The 12,016-nt window shown below is 44.0% G+C and overlaps 2 protein-coding genes across 7 annotated transcripts in view; one reads left to right on the top strand and one right to left on the bottom strand.

The window, feature by feature from the left end:
• CMSS1 (cms1 ribosomal small subunit homolog) overlaps window positions 1-12,016 on the top strand; it is a 270,320-nt gene that overhangs the window by 99,154 nt on the left and 159,150 nt on the right. The gene's annotated exons all lie outside the window — the stretch shown is intronic.
• FILIP1L (filamin A interacting protein 1 like) overlaps window positions 1-12,016 on the bottom strand; it is a 239,951-nt gene that overhangs the window by 96,354 nt on the left and 131,581 nt on the right. The window lies entirely within an intron of this gene.

Below are 12,016 nucleotides of genomic sequence, written 5' to 3' on the forward strand. Positions count from 1 at the left end.
TTACCCACATCTAGTATGAGTTCTTGTAGGCCATACTTTCTTAATTATTCACCTGTTGTATGGCAGAGTTTTTTGCAACCCTATACTGAGTGCATTTCTGTTCTGTTGTAGCCCATGTGGCTTTTAACAGTATAATTAAAAGTAAAAAATTCTTCACCTGACTAATTGCTGCTGATATGGACGAGGAGTGCTAATAGCATCTCCCTTTGTTCTTATTGACAAGTTTTCATGCAGATAAAAAGATTGGCTTTGGATCCTTTAGTTGTACAAGTGGGGAGAAGCATGTGGTAGGCAGACCTTCGCTATCTTCCTCCAGCAGCCCCCTGTGAGTGTCAGAGGTAATGCTGGGAGCTGGGGTCCACATGTGGGCAAAAGGCCATGCAACACAAGTGGCTGCTCTGAGGAGGGGGGGGGGGCGAGTAAGGTCACTCTGTGCAACAGTGGAGCCTCTTCTTCTGACACAAGGAGCCTTGTGGTGGTGGACTGGAGGCACAGGTTCTGTCTCATGATGTGTAACCCATTTGTATTGATTTCATCAACTTTTTGTCTCATCTGAAAGCTTTCCTTTTTGAGTATATGCTTAATTGATGAAATGTTCCTTGTCTTGCCATGGCAGTTAAAAACTTTTCTATTCAGACCGTGAAAGGAAGGGGCCCAGTTCCATGTAATTATTAGTTTCAGCTTCCCTATGACATAGTGAAAGTTCTTTGCTGTTGTTGTTACTATACTAATGACTTGAATAAATGCCTAATGAAGGGAAACATAAAATGGAACAGATTTCTCTCATTCTTTATTGTTTTAACAAAGTTGGAAGCCCTTTGACCAAGATTGTCTAGACTTTGTAGTCTGTCAGAGAGTCTGTCTTTGTTGGATTGTATCATTTTGATCTGGAACTTAGATATTTGCTTTCCATAGATAAACCAAACTTGGGATAAATTTATTTGGAATCTGTCATAAATTATAGAGACTAGAGTGAATTGGTATTAAAAACGTTTTTGATTTTTTAAAAAAATGTGTTGGCACTTGGCTGAACAGATGTTCAGTGATGCATGTAACTCGTGGTCTTGTATGACTGTTCAAGAGTATAACATGAGCATAGCAAGTAGTAAATTGCCATTGGTGAGTCAGTGATAGAAATTTAATATTTTGAGATTGTCCCCATTCTTCTAGGAAGTAGAAAGAAATAAAAAAGAAGGAAATAAATAAGACCTAGTCATACAACATGTTTGTGAAGGACCCCAGAGAGAGCACATTTGCATCAAGAGACCCAACGAGGTAGTACATTAGGGTCCATATTGCAGTAGGAATGGAGATGAATATTTGCATCAGCTATAAGTGTAAAAATATGCTTGTGACAAGGATCTCCCTTGTTTATTTACAGTAAATGTGAAATGTATCCATTTATTTAGGGAAGACTTTGTTGCTGATATTAGTGACTTCATTATGCATTGAATTGGTTCAGACTTAAAATAAGTCATAGTTTCACATTAACTGTGGTTAATGAAATTAAAATTCAGCTGTCAAATGATTATTGAGCCCTGTCTTGTCTTTACAAATTATTATTATTATTCCATCTTTCTCACTGAGATTCAAGGCAGATTACACTGTGCAAATGAAAATACAATATAATCAACAGCTAGACATTCACTGAGCAAAGTACAATAATGAACAACAGTTAGGACATTTCAGGGAGATACAATAAGGTATGGTATCAGAAAATTTGAAAAACAAGCATAAAGCCAAGCACAGAGATGAAATCTTTCTGAAACAAAGCATAACTAATTTACATGGCATGTTTAGCCATGTGGAAACTCCCTAATAGGTGCATGTCTACAACAGCAGATAGTACAGTAGGGTATAGTCCCTGTCCCTCTTAATGTATTTCTCTGAGCTACTTCTTACAACACAGCCCTGTAATCTGGGTAGAAAGCCCTCCTGAATAATTTAGTTTTGTATATTTTACAGAAAGTCAGGAGAGGGGGAATTTTCCTGACTTCCTCAGCCAGGCCATTCCTCAAAATGGTGCTTACCACAGAGAAAGCTCATGTGCAGGCAGATGTTAATTTTGCTGGACTACAGGATGGGATCTGCAGAAGGGCCTGTCCAAATGAGTGAAGCTGCTTTGGTGGAATACAGGGGGACAAGCAGTTGCACAGATATGGGGCCAGGGCCATGAAAGGCTTTGAATGAGATACTGAGCCAGTTGAGAAGCCAATGGAGTGACTGCAGAATGGGAATGATATGCATACTCTGTCTTGCTCCTGAGAATAAATGAGCTGCAGCATTCTGCACCACTTGGAGTCTTTGGGTGAACTTGAGGGGAGACCTATGTAGAGTGCATTACAGTAGTCTAGTCTTGATGTTACTGTGCCACGAATCCAGGTGGCCAGTTCAGCCATGTAAGGGACCATCTTCCAAGTTAGTCTGAGTTGTCAGAAGGACTTTTTTGCAGCTGCATTTGTTGCTACTTTAGCAGTAGGGCTGGGTCTAGTATAACCCCATGGCTCTTAACTGAGTCAGCCAGCATCAACCGAACCCCATCAAAGATGGGAAGCATGTCATTCAAGATCTCTGCTTTTCCAACCAGCATCACTTCTGTCTTGTCTCAGTTCAATTTCTTTTTTTTTTTTTAGCCAGTTGACAACAGCTGTCAAGCAGCAACCCGGTACTTCTACGACATCACCAGAGGATTTAGATAATGGGATACAGAGCTGGGTATCATCTACATACTGATGATGACATCCAGTTCCATATCTACAAATGAGTTCTCCTAAAGGCTTTACATAGCGGTTGAATAAGATGTGAGATAACATTACCACACTCAGAATAGCTGGTCTCCAACAGCAATCTTTGGAGCCCGTCCCATGAGGAATCATTTAAACCAGTCCAAGGCACATCCCCGTATACGTACTTCTGCCTCCTAATGCCCCAGTAGGATGGCATGGTCTACTATGTTGAGTGCTGCAGGTAAATCCCAGAGGAGCTATGATGGAGCATGGCCTTTGTCTAAACTCAGGCAGTGGTCATCAAGGAGAGCCACCAGAGCCATCTCCAACCCAGATTGAACCAGACTGAAAAGGGTCCAGAGCACCAGAGTTGTCCAAGAAGGCCTGGATTTGGTCACCTATTGGTCTCTTAACTACGCTGCCCAGAAAGGGTGGATAAGAGACTGAGCGATAACTGGCTATACATCATTTTGTCTAGGATTTTTTTAAAGTGGGCAGATGCCTGCCTCTTTGAGAGGTGCCTTGAGTTAGTGCCTGATTTATTTATAATAGACATCAATGACTCCTTTATGTGGTCTTTACAAGAGTTTAGTAGCCAAGATAGGCAAGGATCCAGAGCACATGAAGGCAGGGTGGTTTCTCATGGAAATCTTCACCTGCTTGAAAAATGAAAGCACTCTTGCCTTCAGCCAGCAATACACAAGTCCTAAGGGAAATAAGCAATAATGCTGGAGCCCTGAGACAGGACATTTGGGAGGCTCTTTGGTTGAGTAAGCATATGGGGGTTGCACTGAAATTGGTAGCAGGTGTTTATTCTTTGGGGTTTGGTGAGGAAAGTGTTAGTTTGAATGGCTTGCTTCCTCCTTGGCTAGTTTAAAAAAGGAAACAAGATGGCCAGGGCTCCAGTGTTGTTGCTTATTTCCCTTGGGGATGGATGGTAGGATTTGCTGTGTATTTAAGAGGGCAGAGGTGGAGGTAGAGAGAAGAGTCTGTAATGGCCGAGGCATGCTCTAGAAAAAGCTGGCTAAAGACAAGAGCAGTTTCCTTTTTCAAGGCACTGTGCAGGCACAGAGTATCATTGGGAATTAAGATAGGATGAAGCCAAAATACTATCTTCTGACATAACATGAAACCACAGTTTACACTAACTTAATACACTGACTTCATACTCTAGCTTTAGATCTCAGTTTAAGGTACTCAAACTAACCATAGAGTGGCAATGCAGGTTTGGATTATCATTTAACTATGGTTAAATAAGCCCTGATTTGGATAGTTTGGGTTAGCTCAGTTTCATTAGATGTTGGAAGCAGGGTCAGCCCTGGTTTAGTGCTTGAATAGGAGACATCAAAGGAAGTCCAGGATTGCTATGCAAACCGCCTTTGAATGTTTCTTGCCTTGAAAACCTCATGGGGTCGCCATAAATTCGCTGTAACTTGATGGCAAAATAAGTTTAATTAAATCATGGTTTTGCATCATGCCTGAACTGACCCATTGTTTAAAAAGTGGTATTATTGCTTTTAAGTTAATGTGCTTCTGACTTAAGATGTGATCCTCTGCAGGCAAATCTCATACAAATACAATCTGTTTATGGAATTGTTTGTCTAACTGTAATATTATTAGTGCAAGTGTAAGAGATTCTCCCCACACAGAGACCAGTTAACAAGTTGGCTTTTTCTATATTTATATAGACAGATCAGAGATCTTTTCAATTCGGACTGTTTAAAAGGAGGAATAAGAATGGAAAACTCAGAATTAGAAGAAGTGATATTACAAGAAGGCAAAAAAGAAATTTCAAAGATTTACAAAGTACTTCTAAAATGGCATACGGAGGATGAAATAGTAAAAGTCCAGATGGTGAAGTAGGCAGTAAATTTCAATAAAGAAATAACAATGGAGGCGTGGGAGCACCTGTGGAAAAATACATTGAAGATTTCAACTTGTATGAACATTAAAGAGAATGTATACAAAATGATCTATAGATGGTATCTAACACCAAAGAAGATTGCGCTAGGGAACACTAACTTGTCAGACAAATATTGAAAACGTAAAAAGCACGAAGGGTCACTATATCATATGTGGTGGACTTGTGAGGTAGCTAAGCAATACTGGGGAGATATAATTGAAGTAATTAATGAAATTTTACAAATCCAAATAAATAAGAACCCAGAATTGTTGCTACTGAACTTGGGAATGGAAGGTATTCCAGTGCAGTACAGAACATTGTTATTTTATATGACCACAGCGGCAAGACTTTTGTACGCGCAGAAATGGAAAATACAAGAAATACCAACTATAGAAGATTGGATTTATAAATTGCTGTACATGGCGGAGATGGACAAAATGACAAGAAAACTTAAAGATCTTGATCCAGGACAATTTATTGCTGACTGGGGGAAATTGAAACAATATTTAGAAAAAAAATGGGATGTGAAGGGAGAACTGTGGCAGTTTGAGAGTTATTAAACTGTGATGTTGTAAACAGAAGAGATAAGTGACTTTACCATTAAGGGGGAATTTAATTATTACAATCTAAGCTAGTATTGTGTTTAAACAAATCTTACCTAGAATATAGAGTTTAAACAAGGAAGAGTAAAATGGATACATTGGTGGATTAGTGATTTTAATATAGTATATATATAAAACAATTTGAATATGCTTAGAGTAAGAAATATTACGATATATGTGTTATAGAAGAATATAAGTGAAGTCAAGTTAAGTAATAAGAAGGGTCAAGGGTTGGAAAGCTGTTGGAAGTTGATAAGGAGGGGGGAGGAAAGGGGGGGTTTAGAGTAAATTAGATATGAGGGGAATGAATGTATTAAATATGAAATATAAACTCACCAATAAATTAAAAAAAAAACAAGTTGGCTTTTTCTTTTTGACTTGTATCATGTTCTTATATTCTGTTTCAGCATAGTGTCAGCTTTATGTTTGTATTCAAATCTCTGCAAATTTGTATTTGCATGCTTTATTGCATTGTTTATTGAATGTCCCAGTTGTTAATCATATTGACTTACACCATGTAATCCACCTTGAGTGTCAGTGGGAAAGATGGACTATAAATAACATAAAACTAAACTTTAAAATATGCAGATAAGAATCAAAAGCACAGGTGGAGTACTTTCATTCTTTGTAAATATTTTGCTTTCTTTCAACTTTTAAGTAGCAAGAACAATAATTCTCCCTCTGAGGCGGAGGACATCTTAGGACATCTTGGGTGTTTCCCACCGTCCTATCGGGGAGGCAGGAAGTAGAATTTTTCTTCCTCTTCCTGTAGTAGGTGGGACCACCCTCTCTATCTTCAGTTCTTTCCTGCCTCCGGGGAGAGCAATTCTGCAGCTAGCTAGCTCTACTGACTACTTGCTGTTCTCTTTTTTGACCCTGAACTACATTCATTCTACTACTCCTCTTTCTTTCACCTTTCATTCTACTTTCCCTTCCTTTTTCTTGACCCCCCCTTCTAAATTCCTTCACTCCCCTCTTTGGGGAGAACTAGAGGAGCAATCATGACATCCAGGGAGTTGTCTGACTCTGAAGAAAGTTTTTTGGAACGAACAACGGATCGGACTCAGGAAGCCGTCCTCCCGGCGGCTGGAACAAGCACAGCCGAAACCGGCATGCCAGCTAAGCCTGCACGGTTACTCGGCCAGGATCGTCCAGCGGCTGAGGCAAGACCCCCTAAAAGGCCCTGACTGTCCAAGCGGGAACAGGGGAAGGCTGCGCGCCCCATCCAACCGGCTGAGGGCGCTGTGGCACGGCGGAGCTCATTTTCGGTGGGAAACTCGGCTGCGGAAGAAGTTTTCCTGTGCGAACGCAGCGACGTGATTGCCAACCTCCCGGCGGGAGAACTTCAAACCGAAAACAATGCAAACGAACAGAGCTCCAGCCGCATCGACCAGGAGGCCTCTGTAAGTGACCCCAACAGTGCCCTGTCCCCAGCACTTAGAGCAGCCATGCAATGGTACTTAAGGGAGGAATTATTTTCCTTGTGCCAGCCTGAGCCCCAGTGCTCCAATAACAAGCATTCTTCCAGGTGGTCTGTAAGCAACACCACTGGTCAGGAAGCAAATACCCCTTGGCCAACAAAGGATGCCAGAAAAACATTTCATTCCTCCCGCTGGCTGGAAGAGGGGTCCTCTGTCAGATGAGGGGGGCTTCCTCTCCGAGGAGGGAGAGGAAGAGGAGGCCACCAAGGGGGAACAGTCCAACAGGCTGTTTCACGCAGAAGACTACCAATACCTTCTGTCTAAGACCTTAGCAGCCCTAGATCTCAGGGAAACCCCAACAGGGGAAGAGGAGGAACCTAGGGCAGATTCGTCTGGAATTAGACCCAAGGGGAACAAAGAATTCTTCCCTAGATCAGAAGAAAAAGCCAAGGTTTTTCCGTTCCCTGAGTTCTTTGAAAGGCAACTGAGGGTGGAATGGAATATGCCAGCAGCCCCTAAGCAGTTTTCCAACTTCATCAAGTAACTGTATGCTCTGCCTAACTTTACATCTGAGTTCTTACAGGTACCAATCGTAGACGCTCCAGTGACGGCACTCCAGTCACAAGGCCTACTCTCAGAAGATGGACAAGGATCGATCAAAGACCCCCTGGATAAGGAGATGGAGCCCTCAAGAGAGCCCACGAAGCCATGGCTATGGCAATCAGAGCCTCAGCAATACCATCGACCGTATCCAGAGCCTCTGTGGTGTGGACACGGAGATTGATGGAACTTCTCCCGAACACTAGCAGGCATTTCATAGAAGGGGCTAACAGAATCCTGAAAGCCAATACGTTCACGGCGGATGCCACTCTGGACACTATGTCTTTTGTTTCCAGGGCAATGGCCATGACAACGTCAGCTAGACGCCTTTTCTGGCTCTGAGCATGGCCTGCAGACATCCAAGCTAAGACCATTCTGATGTCCTACCCCTTCACGGGTGTTAAGCTTTTCGGGGATCAACTGGAAAAAATCCTGATCGAAACCAGGGACAAGAAAAAGGCCCTTCCAAGATCTCTAAAAAGAACAGAGAGACGGTCCTTTGGCTATCAGCCCTTCAGGTCCCAACACACCTTGCCTAGGAGCAGACTGGATGGCAAACGCACATGGAACCCTCAGAGGACCCAGACGCGCAGAGGCACCTTCCAAACCAGATCGCAAAGACAGCAATTCAATCACAACATCAGGCGCGACTTGGACGACAAGAATCAGAAGCCCTGACTCGCAGGACGCTCCAGTGGGGGGAAGATTGCTTCTCTTTTGTCATTCCTGGCTGACCTCCGAGGCGGATGCCTGGACAAGAGAAGTAATATCCAGTGGTTACTTAATAGAATTTCAATCACTCCCACTGGAGCGCTTCCTCATTTCCCCGCTAAAGACCAATCCAGCCAGACGCGACATCACAATCAAGGCAATTCATCACCTCTTAGAAATTAAGGCTGTCGAACCAGTCCCCCGTACAGAAGAAGGAAGAGTGGTGTACTCCATCTTTTTCACAGTCCCGAAGAGGAACGGGGACTGGAGGGCCATATTGGACTTGAAATACATGAACCAGTTCATAAAGTTACGTCACTTCCGGATGGAAACTCTCCGTTCCATAGCAGAGGCGCTTCAGGAGGGAGAGTTCTTAACATCTATAGATCTCACGGAAGCGTATCTTCATGTTCCAATCGCCTTGGCCCACAGAAAGTACCTAAGGTTCTGCACAGGGGAGCTACATCTACAATTCAGAGCACTACCGTTCGGTCTGGCCACGGCCCAGACAGTCTTTACCAAACTACTCATTGTGCCGATCGTCAGACTCCGAGAAATGGGCCTCCATATGCATCCTTATCTGGACGACATTTTAATAAGATCCAAATCCAGAGAGTCTTCCCTGCAAGATACCCACCACATACTCCAGTTCCTGAAGGAGTACGGTTTTTTGATAAACATGTCCAAATGCTCTCTACAACCCTCACAGAGACTAGAACACCTGGGACTGATAATAGATACGCGAGCGGGATGCTTTTTTCTTCCCAGGGAAAAGATAACCAAAACAAAACAGTTGGTTCAGAACACTATAAGACAGTCCTCTTCCCTACTAATGGAACTGTCAAAACTCCAAGGTCTGTTGGTAGCGGACGCAGAAGCTATCCAGTGGGGCCTCTTTCACATCAGGACCCTTCAATCATTCTTGAGGCCCTTCCAGTTGCAGATCGCCCAGAGACAAGTCGTGCGGATACAGCTACCCAGACATGTCAAGGAGAGCCTGAATGGTGGACATCGGAGTCCAACCTGAAACAAGGCAGGGGTTTTCTTACTCCAGTCTACAGACAACTATTTACGGATGCGAGTCTACAGGGCTGGGGAGCCACCCTGGACGGTTCCCCAGTCCAGGGCAAATGGACAATGAAAGAAAAATTACTACCGATCAACGTACTAGAAATGAGGGCCATTTACCTGGCACTGAACAAATTCAGCACATGAATATCAGGTTCACACATCCTGGTCAGAACGGACAATATAGCTGCAAAGACATACATCAACAGGCAAGGGGGGACATGGTTCTCACGTCTTCAGAAAGAAGCAACCAGAATCTTCAGCTGGGCAGAAGAGAATCTTTCATCCATCAAGGCGGAACATATAAGGGGAATCTTGAACATTCAAGCGGACTGGCTGAGTCGGGAACAACTACACCCGGGGGAGTGGTCCCTGCACAGAGAAGTCTTTCTACTGATCACGGCACACTTCGGTACACCAGAAGTAGACCTGTTCGCATCGCACCTGAATCGCCAGGTTCCAAGATTCTTCACCAGATATTTCCACCCGGAAGCAGAGGGCATCAACGCCCTTACGTTGCCATGGCCAAGAGGTTTACTCTGTGCCTTTCCCCCTCTTCCGACACTTCCCAAACTTCTGAGAAAAATACAAGAACAGAAAGCGTTGGTGATACTAATAGCTCCATGGTGGCCGAGGAGACCCTGGTTTTCCTCCATTCAACTGCTATCCAATGCCTTCCCCTGTGACCGGACATTCTGCAGCAAGAACCGATTTGGCACCCACACCCAGAGTGGATGTCACTGACAGGGTGGCAATTGAACGGGGACATCTCTCCTTGATGGGTTATCACCCACAGATAGTACGGACCATGCTGGCAGCACATAAATCCTCAACCATAAAGATCTACAACGCAACCTGGAAAGCCTTCACGCGCTGGTGCAGACGCAAGAACCTGGACCCGGTGAAACCATCTTTGACAAACATTCTTGGTTTCCTCCAAGAGGGTTTAGACCAAGGGTTAAAACCGGCAACGTTAAGGAAACAAGTAGCCGCAATCGGCACGGTTATACCCACGGTGGGAGATGAACCACTCTCGTCGCACCCACATATACAAAAATTCCTCCGGGGGGCGACCTTACTCAATCCTCCAACAGTCCATAGATTTCCAACGTGGCGTCTGAGCATTGTGCTTAAGGCTCTCACTAGAGCGCCGTTCGAACCCATCAGAGACATTGGTATGAGATGGCTCAAGCTCAAGACAATCTTCCTTGTTGCAATCACATCAGCGCGCCGGGTGTCAGAGCTGAGCGCCTTGTCCGTCCGCTCAGACCTTTGCATTTTCCATGCGGATAAGGTAGTGCTGCGAACTGATCCATCATTTCTACCGAAGGCCTATTCAAAATTCCATCACTCTCAAGAGATAAATCTACCTTCCTTCTGTCCAAACCCGAGACACCCTAAGGAACGCGAGTGGCATACCCTCAACGTAAGAAGAGCCCTCAAGGCGTATCTAATTAGAACAGAACACATTCGCCACACGGAGTCTCTCTTCATTAACATCACACCGTCCATACTGGGACAGCGCATGTCCTCGGTGGCAATCTCTCGCAGCATCAGGAACTGCATAGAAGAGGCTTACAAGACCCAGAAACTGCGTATCCCTTCAGGGATTACAGCGCATTCCACAAGGTGTGCGGCAACCAATGCAGCCCTTCGAAGGAACACTCCAATAGAGGAAATATGCAGAGCCGCCACCTGGTCATCACTCTCTACCTTTATCAGGCACTACCGCTTGCACACTTGGCCACAGCAGCTTTCGGAAGACGAGTTCTACAGCATGTGGTGGAGGACGAAGATCTTATCCCACCTGAAGACTAGGGCGCTGCTTTGGGAACACCCAAGATGTCCTCTGCCTCAGAGGGAGAACGGACCTTTGGACACTTACTGTGAAGGGTCCTTCTCCTCTGATGGCAGGAGGACATCTTGCCCTCCCAAGAACTTCAGGGACGTTAGGGTTTCTTCTCTAAACCTGTTACTGTCCTGCTGTGCCCTTCTCTCGCTATCATGCTGTCTAACATTTTTTCCTTTTTTCTCCATTCGTATCTCCGGGTCCTTCGGGACTAAGGCTGTTTTCTGAACAGGATACATTACTTATTTACTGATGATGGGAGTCACCCAAACTGAAGATAGAGAGGGTGGTCCCACCTACTACAGGAAGAGGAAGAAAAATTCTACTTCCTGCCTCCCTGATAGGACGGTGGGAAACACCCAAGATGTCCTAAGATGTCCTCCTGCCATCATAGGAGAAGGACCCTTCACGGTAAGTGTCCAAAGGTCCGTTTTCAAAAGTATCTGAAGAAGGGAGTTTTGACTCTCAAAAGCTTACACCCTGAAAATCTTGTTGGTCTCTAAGGTGCCACTGGACTCAAATGCTGCTCTTCTGCACAACAACACAGCTACCAACACAGCTACAATTTTCAAAACATTACTTATCAGTTAACACATCATGCTGTCTAGTTAACTGAAATAGATAAACAAAAACTATTGTTTTTTCTTTAGAATTGACTTCAATTGTAAATACCATGGTAAACATGAGACTTTCTTTGCACAATAGCTTATGAACAGTGACATGTAACTTGATTAGAACAACAGAAAACGTTTCTGCATGGAGAATCATGTCCTTCTGTCGCTTATGGTTTACTGCTACCACATATAACTTGATCAGATCAAACAGAAAATGTCTCTGCATAGACAACCATGTCCTCCTGTAGCTTATGGTTTACTGCTACCACAATGTGGGGCTTTGCTTCCTTAGCAGCCACAGAATACTTGTACAAAGAGAGAAAGGAAGCATATTGCTTCTGGAGCCAGGAGGACTTAAAAAAGGGGAAATTTTCATCTCTGTACCTATGTAATGTCACAAGACTTAATGTTCTCCACTTTCTAGTGCCCATAATTCAGATTGCCTGTCAGGCCACTTCATATGACATGAAGGTGCTTACTGTGTGTATATGTGATGAACACCCTGCAGTGGTTTACCCACTA

Source organism: Eublepharis macularius, chromosome 3 (genome assembly GCF_028583425.1).
Source record: "Eublepharis macularius isolate TG4126 chromosome 3, MPM_Emac_v1.0, whole genome shotgun sequence".
Lineage (NCBI taxonomy): Eukaryota > Metazoa > Chordata > Lepidosauria > Squamata > Eublepharidae > Eublepharis > Eublepharis macularius.